We start from the raw sequence: 14,896 nt of genomic DNA on the forward strand, positions 1-14,896 counted from the left end.
TGAGCAACAGTTTTGCCACTCCACAACACCTAAGCAAACACTGACCGGGTGAGAGAAATCTAGCATCCCCAGGAACATAAGCGTCCAGCCATTGTCTGCCCCCCAAAAAAGGAGCAGAGAGCACATGACAGAAATTAATCACCCCCTCTATTACTGCCATGCTCTATTGTTACTGGCGTAGAAAACGGCATTATCAGTGGCTGCACACAGAGCCGCACTGCCAGGTTACATAACAGCACATCACCAGGAACTACCTACTCAGCGCCACCCAGATAGGGACTATGGGAATGGAGGATGTGTGATGGTTATATGGGCATGAGACTATGGGATGGAGGATATGTATGATGGGTATATGGGCAGGGGACTATGGGATGGACAATGTACAGTACAGACCAAAAGTTTGGACACACCTCATTTAAAGATTTTTCTGTATTTTCATGACTATGAAAATTGTAAATTCACACTGAAGGCATCAAAACTATGAATTAACACATGTGAAATTATATATTTAACAAAAAGGTGTGGAAATATCTTATATTGTAGGTTCTTCAAAGTAGCCACCTTTTGATTTGATGACTACTTTGCATACTCTTGGCATTCTCTTGATAGCTTCAAGAGGTAGTCACCGGAAAGGGTTTTCACTTCACAGGTGTGCCCTGTCAGGTTTAATAAGTGGGATTTCTTGCCTTATAAATGGGGTTTGGACCATCAGTTGTGTTGAGCAGAAGTCTGGTGGATACACAGCTGATAGTCCTACTGAATAGACTGTTAGAATTTGTATTATAGCAAGAAAAAAGCAGCTAAGTAAAGAAAAACGAGTGGCCATCATTACTTAAAGAAATGAAGGTCAGTCAGTCCGAAAAATTTGGAAAACTTTGAAAGTGTCCCCAAGTGCAGTTGCAAAAACCATAAAGCGCTACAAAGAAACTGGCTCACAAAAAGATCGCCCATGAAAAGGAAGACCAAGAGTCACCTCTGCTTCAGAGGATAAGTTTATCCGAGTCACCAGCCTCAGAAATCGCTTGGTTAACAGCAGCTCAGATTAGAGACCAGGTCAATGTCACACAGAGTTCTAGCAGCAGACACATCTCTACAACAACTGTTAAGAGGAGACTTGGGCAGCAGGCCTTCATGGTAAAATAGCTGCTAGGAAACCACTGCTAAGGACAGGCAACAAGCAGAAGAGACTTGTTTGGGCTAAAGAACACAAGGAATGGACATTAGACCAGTGGAAATCTGTGCTTTGGTCTGATGAGTCCAAATTTGAGATTTTTGGTAGCAACCACCGTGTCTTTGTGCGATGCAGAAAAGGTGAACGGATGGAATCTACATGCCTGGTTCCCACCGTGAAGCATGGAGGAGGAGGTGTGATGGTGTGGGGGTGCTTTGCTGGTGACACTGATGGGGATTTATTCAAAATTGAAGGCATACTGAACCAGCATGGCTAACCACAGCATCTTGCAGCGGCATGGTATTCCATCCATTTTGCATTTAATTGGACCATCATTTCTTTTTCAACAGGACAATGACGCCAAACACACCTCCAGGCTGTGTAAGGGTTATTTGACCAAGAAAGAGAGTGATGGGTACTACACCAGATGACCTGGCCTCCACAGTCACCAAGGGTGAGCTGGACCGCAGAGTGAAGGCAAAAGGGCCAACAAGTGTTAAGCATCTCTGAGAACTCCTTCAAGATTGTTGGAAGACCATTTCTGGTGACTACCTCTTGAAGCTCATCAAGAGAATGCCAAGAGCATGCAAAGCAGTCATCAAAGCAAAAGGTGGCTACTTTGAAGAACCTAGAATATAAGACATATTTTCAGTTGTTTCACACTTTTTTGTTAAGTATATAATTCCACATGGGTTAATTCATAGTTTTGATGCCTTCAGTATGAATGTACAATTTTCATAGTCATGAAAATACAGAAAAATCTTTAAATGAGAAGGTGTGTCCAAACTTTTGGTCTGTACTGTATATGATTGGTATATGGGCACTGGACTATGGTATGGAAGATGTGTATGATGGGTATATGGGCACGGGACTATGGGATGGAGTATATGCATGATGGGCATATGGGCACAGGACTATGGGATGGAGGATGTGTGATGGGTATATGGGCACGGGACTATGTGATGGAGGATATGTATGATGACTATATGGGCACGGGACTATGGGATGTAGGATATGCATTATGTGTTTAAGGAGCCCCGGACAATTGGATGGAGGATATGTATGATGGGTATATGGGCACGGGACTATGGGATGGAGGATATGTGATTTCTATATTTGGCACTAGATTATGGGATGGAGGATGTGTGATGATTATATGGGCACTGTACTATGGGATGGAGGATATGTATGATGGGTATATGTGCACGGGACTATGTGATGGAGGATATGTATGATGGGTATATGGGCATGAGACTATGGGATGGATGATATGTATATGGGTATATGGGCATTGGATTATGGGATGGAAGATATGTATGATGGGTATATGGGCATGGGACTATAGGACGGAGGATGTGTTTGATGGGTATGTGGGCACTGGACTATGGGAAGGAGGATAATCATTATAATTTGTTATACCCGGGGGCAGCACAGTGTTTGTATGTTCTCCCTGTGTTTGCATGGATTTCCTCAGGGTTCCTCCCACATTCCAAAGACATACTGATAGGGAATTTAGACTGTGAGCCCCATCGGGGACAGCGATGATAATGTGTGCAAACTGTAAAGCGCTGCGGAATATGTTAGAGCTTATATAAAAATTAAGATTATCATAACTAACCACAGTCAGTTACTATGCCAGGGCAATGCCGGGCTCTTCAGCTAGTATATATATGTGTGTGAGCCACTGACATCTATATATATATATAATACAGACCAAAAGTTTGGACACATCTTCTCATTTAAAGATTTTTCTGTATTTTCATGACTTTGAAATTGTACATTCACACTGAAGGCATGAAAACTATGAATTAACACATGTGGAATTATATACTTAACAAAAAAGTACAGAAATTATGTCTTATGTTCTAGGTTATTCAAAGTAGCCACCTTTTGGTTTCATGACTGCTTTGCACACTCTTGGCATTCTCTTGATGAGCTTCAAGAGGTAGTCACCGGGAATAGTCTTCCAACTATCTTGAAGGAGTTCCCAAAGATGCTTAGCACTTGTTGGCCCTTTTGACTTCACTCTGCGGTCCAGCTCACCCCAAACCATCTCGATTGGGTTGAGGTCTGGTAACCGTGGAGGCCAGGTCATCTGGCGTAGCACCCCCTCACTCTCCTTCTTGGTCAAATAGCCCTTACACAGCCTGGAGGTGTGTTTGGGGTCATTGTCCTGTTGAAAAATAAATAAAAATATAATATCTATTCTAACCTGTCAGTGTGATTATACTGTATGCGGCACATGAATTGCCAGCTTTTCAAAGGACATTGGTGTGCAAAAATCAGACAGCACTAGCATGGTCCAAGTTCTGTGCGATTTTTTTTGTTGCACCCATAGGCTTGCATTGGCATGTCTCATCCGAGTCTCTGACAATTGCAGCACGCTGCGATTTTTCATGTATGCCGAATACGGCTGAGACAATAAACGCTGATGTGAGCTGCCCCACAGATTAACACTGGGCCGAGTGCTATGCGGTGTTTTCTCTCATAGCACTCACCCGTATTCTATGGTAGTGTGACGCCGGCCTCCATCAGCTGCTCCTGCGCTGTAAAAAAAAAATTAAAAAAAATCCTGCATGGGTTCCCATGTATTTTTGATAACCAGCCAGGCAAAACTCATCACTCGGGAACCAGAAACACATGGGCTGCTTGCACAATGAACAAGTCTGTAGGAACCTGTTCACACACCACCAAGAAACTTGAAGACACAAAAGAGCACAGTAAGGTCAAAAATACACTGTTGTAAAAAAAATAACAGTAATAAGCAAGTGCTAGTCAGAAGATGGAAAAACAGGGTATTTAGTTGATACTTTTTTTGCAAAAAAATGTATACTAAGCTGCTCCACCAATCGACAAGGTATACCCATACAGAGCAGTCCTACCTAATGTATATAATCCCTATCTGATGTATTTAAAAACCTGATCATTTGTATAGTACCTGTATAAGCAGGGTTCAGAGAAGGAATTTTCATGTGGACATGCTGGATGGAACAGCTTTGATGCAAATGACACATAAGGAGTGGTGGACTCCCTAGTCTTGTAGAAACAAGAGAACAATTACAGAACCAGAAACACATGGGCTACTTGCACAATGAACAAGTCTGTAGGAACCTGTTCACACACCACCAAGAAAGTTGAAAAGTCATCGCTAGGGGCTGCAACCCTCAGCTGTCAGCTTCAACAAGGCTGGTAAAACAAGAATAGAGGTGTCTCAAGGCCGGATATTTAATTATTTAAATAAATATTTAAAAAAAGGTGTTGGGGTCCCCCCCATTTTTGACAACCAGCCTTTCTAAAGCAGACAGCTGGGATCTGGTATTCTCAGACTTGTAAGGGGCCATGGATATAAGCCTCCCCCAGCCTAAAAATGGCAGACTGCAGCTTCCCAGAAAAGGCACATCTATTAGATGCGCCAATTCTGGCACTTTGCCCAGCTCATCCCACTTGCCCTGTAGTGGTGACAATTGAGGTTCATATTTGAGGGGTTGTTACTAGTGTTGAGCATTCCGATACCGCAAGTATCGGGTATCGGCCGATATTTGCGGTATCGGAATTCCGATACCGAATTCCCATACTTCCCGCGTATCGGATACCGGAATCGGAAGTTCCCAGAATTCAAACAGAACGCAGCAGCCAATGAGGAATGATTGGAAGTGTGGGCACATCCTGTTTAGCATGGTGGGCATGTAAGTACTGGCAAGGCTGTGATTGGCTGCTGAAATGATGTCACTCTGCACTATAAAAAACGCTGCCGCCATTTTGCGCTCACTCTGCTGTGATTTCAGTTAGGGACAGGACGCTGTGTTCTAACTGAGGGCCAGTTGAGCTAGCTAATTGCTTTATTTTCCTTTCCAAAGGCTAATTTAGCAAAACGCTGTGTGTTCTTCACTGTTCACCTTGCTCTTGCCTTGCAGCGCTGTTTTAACAGCGTTCTGCAAGGTCTCTGTGTGTGTGTGTGTGTGCAGCTCACTCTGTAGTCTGAGTGCAGCCATATACCCGGTTGTATTCAGCTCAGGGGGGGTTCACACTGCCTCACACAGTTGTCCTTTTTTGCTCATAGTGCAGCCTGCTGCACATTTTTTCTCAAATTTCCTATTAGTGTTTTTCCACCCGTCTCCAGCTAAATTGTGATAAAACACTACATAGGATAACCTAGAGGGGGGTTTTTGGGCCTTGCAGCGCCGTTTACGGCTGTCTGCACGGTCTCCGTGTGAGCCCAGCTCGCCCTGTAGTCTGTGTGCAGCCATAGCCGGTTGGATTCAGCTCAGGGTTCGTTACTGGCTCATACCTTGAGAAAAATTTTCCTTTCTTTCAAATAGTGCAGCCTGTTTAAAAATTTTTAAAAAAATTCCCTATTAGTGTTTTTCCACCCGTCTCCAGCTAAATTGTGGAAAAACACTACATAGGATAATCTAGAGGGGGGTTTTTGGGCCTTGCAGCGCCGTTTACGGCTGTCTGCACGGTCTCCGTGTGAGCCCAGCTCGCCCTGTAGTCTGTGTGCAGCCATAGCCGGTTGGATTCAGCTCAGGGTTCGTTACTGGCTCATACCTTGAGAAAAATTTTCCTTTCTTTCAAATAGTGCAGCCTGTTTAAAATTTAAAAAAAAAATTCCCTATTAGTGTTTTTCCACCCGTCTCCAGCTAAATTGTGGAAAAACAGTACATAGGATAACCTAGAGGGGGGTTTTTGGGCCTTGCAGCGCCGTTTACGGCTGTCTGCACGGTCTCCGTGTGAGCCCAGCTCGCCCTGTAGTCTCTGTGCAACCATAGCCGGTTGGATTCAGCTCAGGGTTCGTTACTGGCTCATACCTTGAGAAAAATTTTCCTTTCTTTCAAATAGTGCAGCCTGTTTAAAAATTTAAAAAAAAAATTCCCTATTACTGTTTTTCCACCCGTCTCCAGCTAAATAGTGGAAAAACACTACATAGGATAACCTAGAGGGGGTTTATTGGGCCTTGCAGCGCCGTTTACGGCTGTCTGCACGGTCTCTGTGTGAGCGCAGCTCGCCCTGTAGTCTGTGTGCAGCTATAGCCGGTTGGATTCAGCTCAGGGTGCGTTACTGCCTCATACCTTGAAAAACAATTTCCTTTTTTTCAAATAGTGCAGCCTGTTTAAAATTTTAAAAAAAAATTCCTATTAGTGTCTTTCCACCCGTCTCCAGCTAAATAGTGGAAAAACACTACATAGGATAACCTAGAGGAGGGTTTTTTGGCCTTGCAGCGCCGTTTACGGCTGTCTGCACGGTCTCTGTGTGAGCGCAGCTCGCCCTGTAGTCTGTGTGCAGCTATAGCCGGTTGGATTCAGCTCAGGGTGCGTTACTGCCTCATACCTTGAAAAACAATTTCCTTTTTTTCAAATAGTGCAGCCTGTTTAAAATTTAAAAAAAAAAATTCCTATTAGTGTCTTTCCACCCGTCTCCAGCTAAATAGTGGAAAAACACTACATAGGATAACCTAGAGGAGGGTTTTTTGGCCTTGCAGCGCCGTTTACGGCTGTCTGCACGGTCTCCGTGTGATTTAAACTAGCTCTGTAGCCCGATCTGCACAAAAAAAAAAGTAAAGTTCACCAAACACAACCTAACACTTGTGTAGGCCACATTTGAAAAATAATAAAGTTTAGTCCACACTTTACAACATTAGTGTTTCTTACACCTGTTAGGAGGAGCATTTCAGGAATAAGCACGCTAAGGCCTTAGTACTTTTCTGCTTATCTTTATCTGTCAACCAAGATGAAGAGGGCAGGGAGTAAGGCACGTGGGCGTGGGCGCGGAGCAGGGAGAGGAGCAGGGAGAGGACGTGGTGATTCTGTGCCTGCTGCGGGCGCCGGTGACTCGTCGTCACTCAGTTTCAGCAGGGAACAGTCCTTCATGCGCAGCTTTGTCGGAGAGCGCCGTGCACCGCTGCTGCGTGAAGACCAAATTGAAGCCGTTGTCGGGTGGATGGCAGCTAACGCCTCGGCATCGACTTCAGTTAGTGCCACATCCTCTCAGGCACAGAGCACTGGAGAGCAGCCATCTGTCTCTTCACCACCTGCCAAATTGGCCAGGCAGTCAGAGAGCCCAGGACTCTGAAGAGGCAGGTGGGCCAGTGCCTCCGGTGACCACAGCGCAGTAAGCATCTGATGATGAAACTCAGGTGCCGCTTTCTGATGCGTACTGTGCTGCCGAGACTACCCAGGAGGAGCAGTTGGTGGCAGAGGGTAGTGGAGATGATGAGGTCCTTGACCCATCGTGGCGTGAGGAACAGGAAGGTGGTGGGAGCAGCTCTGAGGAAGAGCTTCCCCTTACGGGCCAAAGAGGGAGAGGGAGGGGGAAGACTGCGGAGCCTGTAGCCTCCACTTTGGCACCCGTTAGGAGCCTGTCTCTTTCCAAAGCCAAAAAGGGCGCTCCCAAGACTTGCAGTGCCTGGTCCTTTTTTGACACAGTTGCAGATGACATTTGTTTTGTCAAATGCAAGCTGTGTCATCAGAAAGTAAAAAGAGGTAAAAGTGTCAGCAACCTCAATACCACAAATATGTGGAAACATGTGCGGACCAGGCACGCGGTGGAGTTACAGAAACACAGTGAAGACGTAGGCCAACCAACAGCGGCAGCTACCACCTCTTCATCTCGTGTTGCCTCTTCCTCCACTGTTGTCCAGAGACCTAGTGTAATTCCACCCACAGCACCACCTTCCCAGTCATCCTCACACTCCCAGTCTACTCTACAGCCATCGGTAGTACAGGCATGGGAGAAAAGGCGGGCATTCTCGGCCAACCACCCCCGAGCACAGGCTCTGAATGCAGGCATTGCCAAACTGTTGTCCCTGGAAATGCTCTCGTTCAGGCTGGTGGAGACTGACAGCTTCCGTGACTTGATGGCATTGGCAGTCCCACAGTACAAGGTGCCCAGCCGCTTTTACTTCAGCAGGCAGGCTGTCCCTGCCCTGCACAGGCATGTTGAGGCAAACATAAAACATGCGCTACTGAATGCCGTCAGTAGCAAGGTCCACCTCACCACCGATGCGTGGACCAGTCAGCATGGACAGGGGCGATATGTTTCCCTCACTGCCCATTGGGTTAATGTTGTTGAGCCAGGTACAGATCGTGCGAGTGGCGCAGGACGTGTCCTGGCCACTCCAAGGATTGCAGGAATCCAGTCTGTACGCATCGACTCCTCCTCTTACACCAGTTCCTCAGATTCCTCTCTGCAGGATCCGTCACAGTCCACCTCCACATGGACCCGTGAACGTTTACCTATGACCGACATGAGCACAGCCGTGGCCAAACGTCAGCAGGCCATCTTGAAACTAGTTTCATTGGGGCATCGAAGCCACACAGCGCAGGAGCTCTGGAATGCCATCAAGCAGGAGAGCGATGTGTGGTTACTGCCAGCGAATCTCCAGCCAGGCATGGTAGTGTGTGACAATGGCCGAAATCTGGTGGCAGCTTTGGCCCTTGGCAACCTCACTCACATCCCATGTCTGGCACATGTGCTCAATTTGGTTGTGCAGAGTTTTCTGAGGGACTATCCGGATCTTGATGCCCTGCTGCACAAGGTCCGCCTAGAGTGTGCTCACTTGCGGCGTTCCAGCTTGGCCAGATCCCGCATTGCTGCTCTGCAGCGCCGATTCCGCCTTCCGGAACACCGCATCATATGTGACCTACCTACCCGGTGGAATTCCACGTTACATATGTTGGAGCGGTTGTGTGAGCAGCAGCAAGCAGTTATGGAGTACCAGCTGCATCAGGCGCAAAGAAGTCGCAGTCAGCGCCGATCAGACTTCACAACCACAGAGTGGGCCACTATGAAGGACGTCTGCCAGGTTTTGCGTCCTTTTGATTATTCCACGCGGATGGCAAGTGCAGATGATGCACTAGTCAGCATGACTGTCCCCCTTATCTGCCTGCTTCAGCAAACTTTGCAAGGGTTAAGGGATGATGTTGTGGAAGAGGTGGAGGATGAGGAGTCACCTTTTCCATCAGCTTCTGGAGAGTCAGCGCCACGTGGTTCCTCACAAAGGGGTACGCAGGGGCCAATTTGTGAGGAGGATGAGGAGGAGTCAATGGAGGAGGAAGAGCTCCGTCCAGAGGAGGGAGCGACACAATTGTCCAGTGGTCAGTGTGTACAGCGAGGGTGGGGTGATGACGAGCGGGCAGAGATCATGTCTCAAGCAGGGGACAGCGTTTCTGGGCCAGTTGGCACTCTGCAGCACTTGGTGGATTTCATGCTGCAGTGCCTGAGAAACGACCGCCGCATCGACCACATTCTCAACATGCCTGATTATTGGGTGTTCACCCTCCTCGATCCTCGCTACCGGGACAACGTCCAAAACCTCATCCCTGCGTTGACCCGGGAGCGTAAATTGCGGGAGTACCACGACACACTGGTGAATTCCATCATCTTCTCCTGTCCAACTGAGAGGAGTGCTGCTAGTGCTTTACAAAGCAGCTCAGTGCGTCGAGGCAGTGGGGGAGGCTCTGCCGAAAGAGGGAGCAGAAGCAGTGCCTCTGCCCAAGGCAAGCCCAGTATGGCACAACTCTGGCACACTTTTGTGTGCCCGCCCCAAATGTCTACACCATCACCGGCGGCTCCAGTCAGCAGGAGGCAACGGTTCCGTCAGATGGTGACAGACTACATGGCTTGCCCTCTTACTGTACTCTAAGCTGGATACATGGCCAGAGCTAAGCCAGTATGCATTGGAGGTGCTGGCTTGCCCTGCGGCTAGTGTCTTATCGGAACGTGTCTTTAGTGCCGCAGGTGGTGTACTAACAGACCGTCGCATGCGACTATCCTCCGATAACGTTGACCGGCTTACTTTCCTGAAAATGAACCAGGCCTGGATCTCGCAGGAATTTACCACTCCTCTGCCTGATTAAGTAATTGGGTGTCATCCAGGTCAGGGCCGGCTCCAGGTTTTTGAGGGCCCCGGGCGAAAGAGTCTCAGTGGGCCCCCCCCCCCTTTAACACATACCCGATTTATGATGCACAGATATGGCAGAGAAATGTATAGTACAATGCCAGATTTCACTTCTTACATGAGTGACAGCTATTGTAAATTCTGCAGTGTGTATATACAGGACAGGAGGAGTGGTACTGTGCAGTGTATATATACAGGAGGAAAGGTGCTGTGCAGTGTATATATACAGGAGAGGTGCTGTGCAATGTATACATACAGGAGGAAAGGTGCTGTGCAGTGTATATATACAGGGGGAAAGGTGCTGTGCAGTGTATATATACAGGAGAGGTGCTGTGCAGTGTCGTGAGCAGGGCGTTGTTGTATCAGAAAATCTTTTCTGTTTTGAGTTTTTCTATGAAACAAAGACTTTTCTACATAAACAACGTTGTTTGGTTTTGCGGCCCTAACAGATCTGTGCTACAAAGTAACATCGCTCGGGCATTAATGAGGGACCTGATGCTGAATCCTTTCCACAAACCCTAATGACCCAATTAGTGCCCCGTCATTAGAAGCTCATTAAACGCCTCCCTGTCCCGAGCAATCATGTACAGTATGGGGGGATCCTGCAGCCCACCCGTGACTGCTCCATACCATACACTGCCCTCTGTCGCTCTCACTATTATCCTGTGCATTTCTCCTTCATCGTTACCCCATGTTACACTTGTCACCCCCCACTACAGAGTAGCCGGGCAGCCAATGTCACCCCGTCCCGGACCCTAATGGCAGCAGGAAATGTCTGCTCCTCTATTGGGTTGGAACCTGATTTAATCAAGGAATAATGTGGATTTGTTGCCGGTGGCTGCAGGGGAAGGGTTAAGTGATGCCATGTCCTTGGTGGGAGCAGTGGCAGCTGCTGGGACCTGGACAGACACAACCAATGTTGCTGTGACTGCACAGTGTGACCTGGAGGAGAGAAGCTGAGACTCCGGAGCAGAAATCACCCACATGCCAGCACTGGGCAGAGTCCCTCCAGTCACCAGCCTGGGGCCACGGGGCCCCAACCTACAGCCCACATGGCAGCAGCTCCCCTTCCTCCTGGCATCTGGTTAACCCCATTTATGCGGGTCAGATTGTTATATTTAAGGTTTAGCAATAACCTTCATACAGATGGGAAGGGGTTAAGCTTCTTCCTACCCCACTGGTGCAGGTTTGGTGCAGCATGCATGTATTCTGGGGTTCTGGGAGAGCTGGGTGGCTGCAGGCTGCACCCCACCAGCTGCTCCTCCAGACATCACCCACATTTTTAGGCAGCAGAGACAGACAGCAGCAGACTGAGCCACAGGACCAACTGCAATTATTGCTGGATACCTTTGCACTCTGGTAGGACTAGCTCCTCCGGAATCTTCCTGATAAGTTCAGCTCAGCAGCACTGTCTGCAGCCAGCCAGGGGCCAGAGCAGAGAACTGCTCTCTCCGCCCACAAACAGTCACACTGGCTGCCTTCTGTTAACCCCTATGTGTGCCTGCCTGGCTGCACTGACTGAGTGAGAAGATGCTTGTGTCAGAGCTGGCACATAGGGGTTAAGAGAACGCAGCCAGCAGTGACTTTGTGGGCGGAGAGAGCATGTTATCTCCTGCTCTGCTCTCCCAGCTGCTAGTGGGCCCCCCTTTCTTCCCAAGGCCCCGGCATTTGCCCGCTGTGCCGGGTGCTGACGCCGGCCCTGATCCAGGTCTCCTGCTGTGCTCATCTTTCTACCACCTGAACTGCTATTCCTGGGCTCCAACACCGCCAGTTGCGGCTCAGAAGTGCAGGCTGCACAGTAAAAACATACGACCCAGTGTTATTGGGTTTCAGTAACGTCAGCTGATCCCCAGCTGTGTAGCCGGCAATGTGTCCTGCGACCGCCACGCTGGCACAACAACCTAAATGTAAGGGAACCTGTCCCCCCCCCGTCGTTTGTTACTGAAAGAGCCATCTTGTGCAGCAGTAATGCTGCACAAGAAAAAGGTAGCTCATTTTTTTTAGCTCCTTGCACACGCAGAACTTAACACTTATAAAATGTGTTCACTGATACCGTTATACTGTCCCGGAGCTGGGACTTTCCTTCGCAATGTGACGCAGCACAGCCGTCATTCCTACCCCCTTGGTGCCATGCGCTGCCTCCTCAGCGTTGTTTTAAGCTGTCACGGAGCCTGCGCTGTTCTGTTATCCCTTGGGCATGCCCTATTTGCACTGCCTGTCTTCTGACATAATTTGGTGTCAGGCTGGCTGCGCCTGTGCGGCCGCGCTGCCCGAGATCCCGCCTTGCAGTGTCTTCTGATTGAGTCACACTGCGGGCCTGGGATCCATGGGCATGCGCAGTGCATATCTTCCCCTCGGGCTCTCGCTCATTTCCCTCCGCCTTCTTTAGACTGTGCGCCGTCAGCTGATCCCTAATAGCATGCCACGGCTGTGACACCGCACAGTCTGAAGAAGAGGGAAGGAGGGGAGTGAGAGTCGAGGATATGCACTGTGCATGTCCATGGTTCCAAGGCCCGCAGTGGGATTACGTTGGACGAGACTGCGAGGTGGGATCTGGAGCAGCGTGGACGCACAGGCAGTGACAGCCTGACACCAAATTATGTCAGAAGACAGGCAGCGCTAATTGGGCATGGCCAAGGGCTAACAGAACAGCGCAGGCTCCGTGACAGCTTAAAACAACGCTGAGGAGGCAGCGCACGGCACCAAGGGGATAGGAATGACAGCTGTGCTGTGTCCCATTACGAAGGAAATTCGCACCTCCGGGACGGTTTAACGGTATAAGGGGACACATTTTTAGTGTTTACTTCGGTGTTTGCAAGGAGCATAATTAAAAGAACCACCTTTTCCTTTTGCATCGTTAGTGCTGCACAAGATGGCTCTTTCAGCTACAAACGTCTTGGGGGGGGTTAAAGGTTCCCTTTCAACTTGCTCCAATCAGGCTTCGGCCTACACTCTGTTCCTCTGCTCCTCCTGCTGTCCCTGGGCTCTAACGCCGCCAGTTGGTGCCTGGAAGTGCTGTGTGCACAGTCAACAGTCGCTCCTCTGTTATTGGGGTTCAGTAACGTCAGCTGATCCCCAGCTGTGTGTGCGGCAATACCTCCAATCTGCTCCTCCTGCTGTCCCTGGGCTTTAACACCGCCAGTTGGTGCCTGGAAGTGCTGTGTGCACAGTCAACAGTCGCTCCTCTGTTATTGGGGTTCAGTAACGTCAGCTGATCCCCAGCTGTGTGTGCGGCAATACCTCCAATCTGCTCCTCCTGCTGTCCCTGGGCTCTAACACCGCCAGTTGGTGCCTGGAAGTGCTGTGTGCACAGTCAACAGTCGCTCCTCTGTTATTGGGGTTCAGTAACGTCAGCTGATCCCCAGCTGTGTATCCGGCAACGTGTCATGCGACCGCCACGCTGGCACAACTAAAGTGTAAGGGGACCTGTCCCCCCCCCCCCTAGGCGTTTGTTACTGAAAGAGCCACCATGTGCAGCACTAATACTGCACAAGGGAAAGGTCGCTCTTGAAATTATGCTCCTTGCAAACGCTGAACTACACACTCATGTAATGTGTCCCCTCACACCGTCCAACCGTCCCGGAGGTGGGACTTTCCTTTGTAATGTGACGCAGCACAGCCGTCATTGCTACCCCCTTGGCACCGTGCACTGCCTCCTTAGCGTTGTTTGATTCCGTCATGGACCCTGCGCTGTTATGTTATCCCTTGGCCATGCACAGTTTGCGCTGCCCGTCCTCTGACATCATTTGTTGTCGTCCTGGCTGCGCCTGTGCGTCCACGCTGCCCGAAATCACACCTCGCAGTGTCGTCTAATGTGATCCCACAGTGGGCCTGGTATCCATGGCCATGCGCAGTGCATATACTAGCCTCTCACTCCCCTTCTTCACGCTTCTTCAGACTAGGCGGCGTCAGCTGATCCCTAATAGCATGCCACGGCCGTGACGCCGCACAGTCTGAAGAAGCAGGAAGGAGGTGAGTGAGAGGCGATGATATGCACTGCGCATGCCCATGGATCCCTGGCCCGCAGTGGGACTACATTAGATGACACTGCAAGGTTGGATCTCGGGCAGCTTGGACGCACAGGCACTGCCAGCCTGACACCTACATGATGTCAGAAGACGGGCACCGCTAACTGTGCATGGCCAAGGGATAACATTACAGCGCGGGCTCCGTGACAGAACCAAACAACGTTGAGGAGGTGGCGCCCGGCACCAAGGAGGTTGGAATGACGGCTGTGCTGTGTCACATTACAAAGGAAAGTCCCACTTCCGGTATGGTTTGACGGTGTGAGGGGACACATTATATGAGTGTGTACTTCAGCGTTTGCAATGAGCATAATTTTCGGAGCCACCATTTTCCATGTGCAGTATTACTGCTGTACAAGATGGTTCTTTCAGCAACAAATGCCTGGGGGGGGGGTTAAAGGTTCCCTTTCAACTTGCTCCACTGCAGGCTTCGGCCTACACTCTGCTCCTCTTTGATTCCCTGGGTTTCAACACTGTCAGTTGCCACCTGGAAGTGTTGTCTACACAGAAAAAACACTAGGTGATGTGTCAGTGGGGTTCAGCACCGCCAGCTGTTCCCCTGCTGTGTAGTCGGCAACGTGTCCAGCACAAGCCACTCTGGCACAACAGAACAAAAGCTGCCACCAGTGCAGGCTTCGGCCTACACTCTGCTCCTCTCCTCCTCCTGCTGACCCTGGGCTCAAACACCGCTAGTTTTTGCCCGGAAGTGCTAGCTGCACAGAGAAAAACACCAGCCAATGTGTTAGTGGGGTTCAGCAACGCCAGCTGTTCCCCTGCTGTGTAGCCGGCAACGTGACCTGCAAA

The sequence above is a fragment of the Ranitomeya imitator genome, chromosome 4 (assembly GCF_032444005.1).
Source record: "Ranitomeya imitator isolate aRanImi1 chromosome 4, aRanImi1.pri, whole genome shotgun sequence".
In the NCBI taxonomy this organism is placed as follows: domain Eukaryota; kingdom Metazoa; phylum Chordata; class Amphibia; order Anura; family Dendrobatidae; genus Ranitomeya; species Ranitomeya imitator.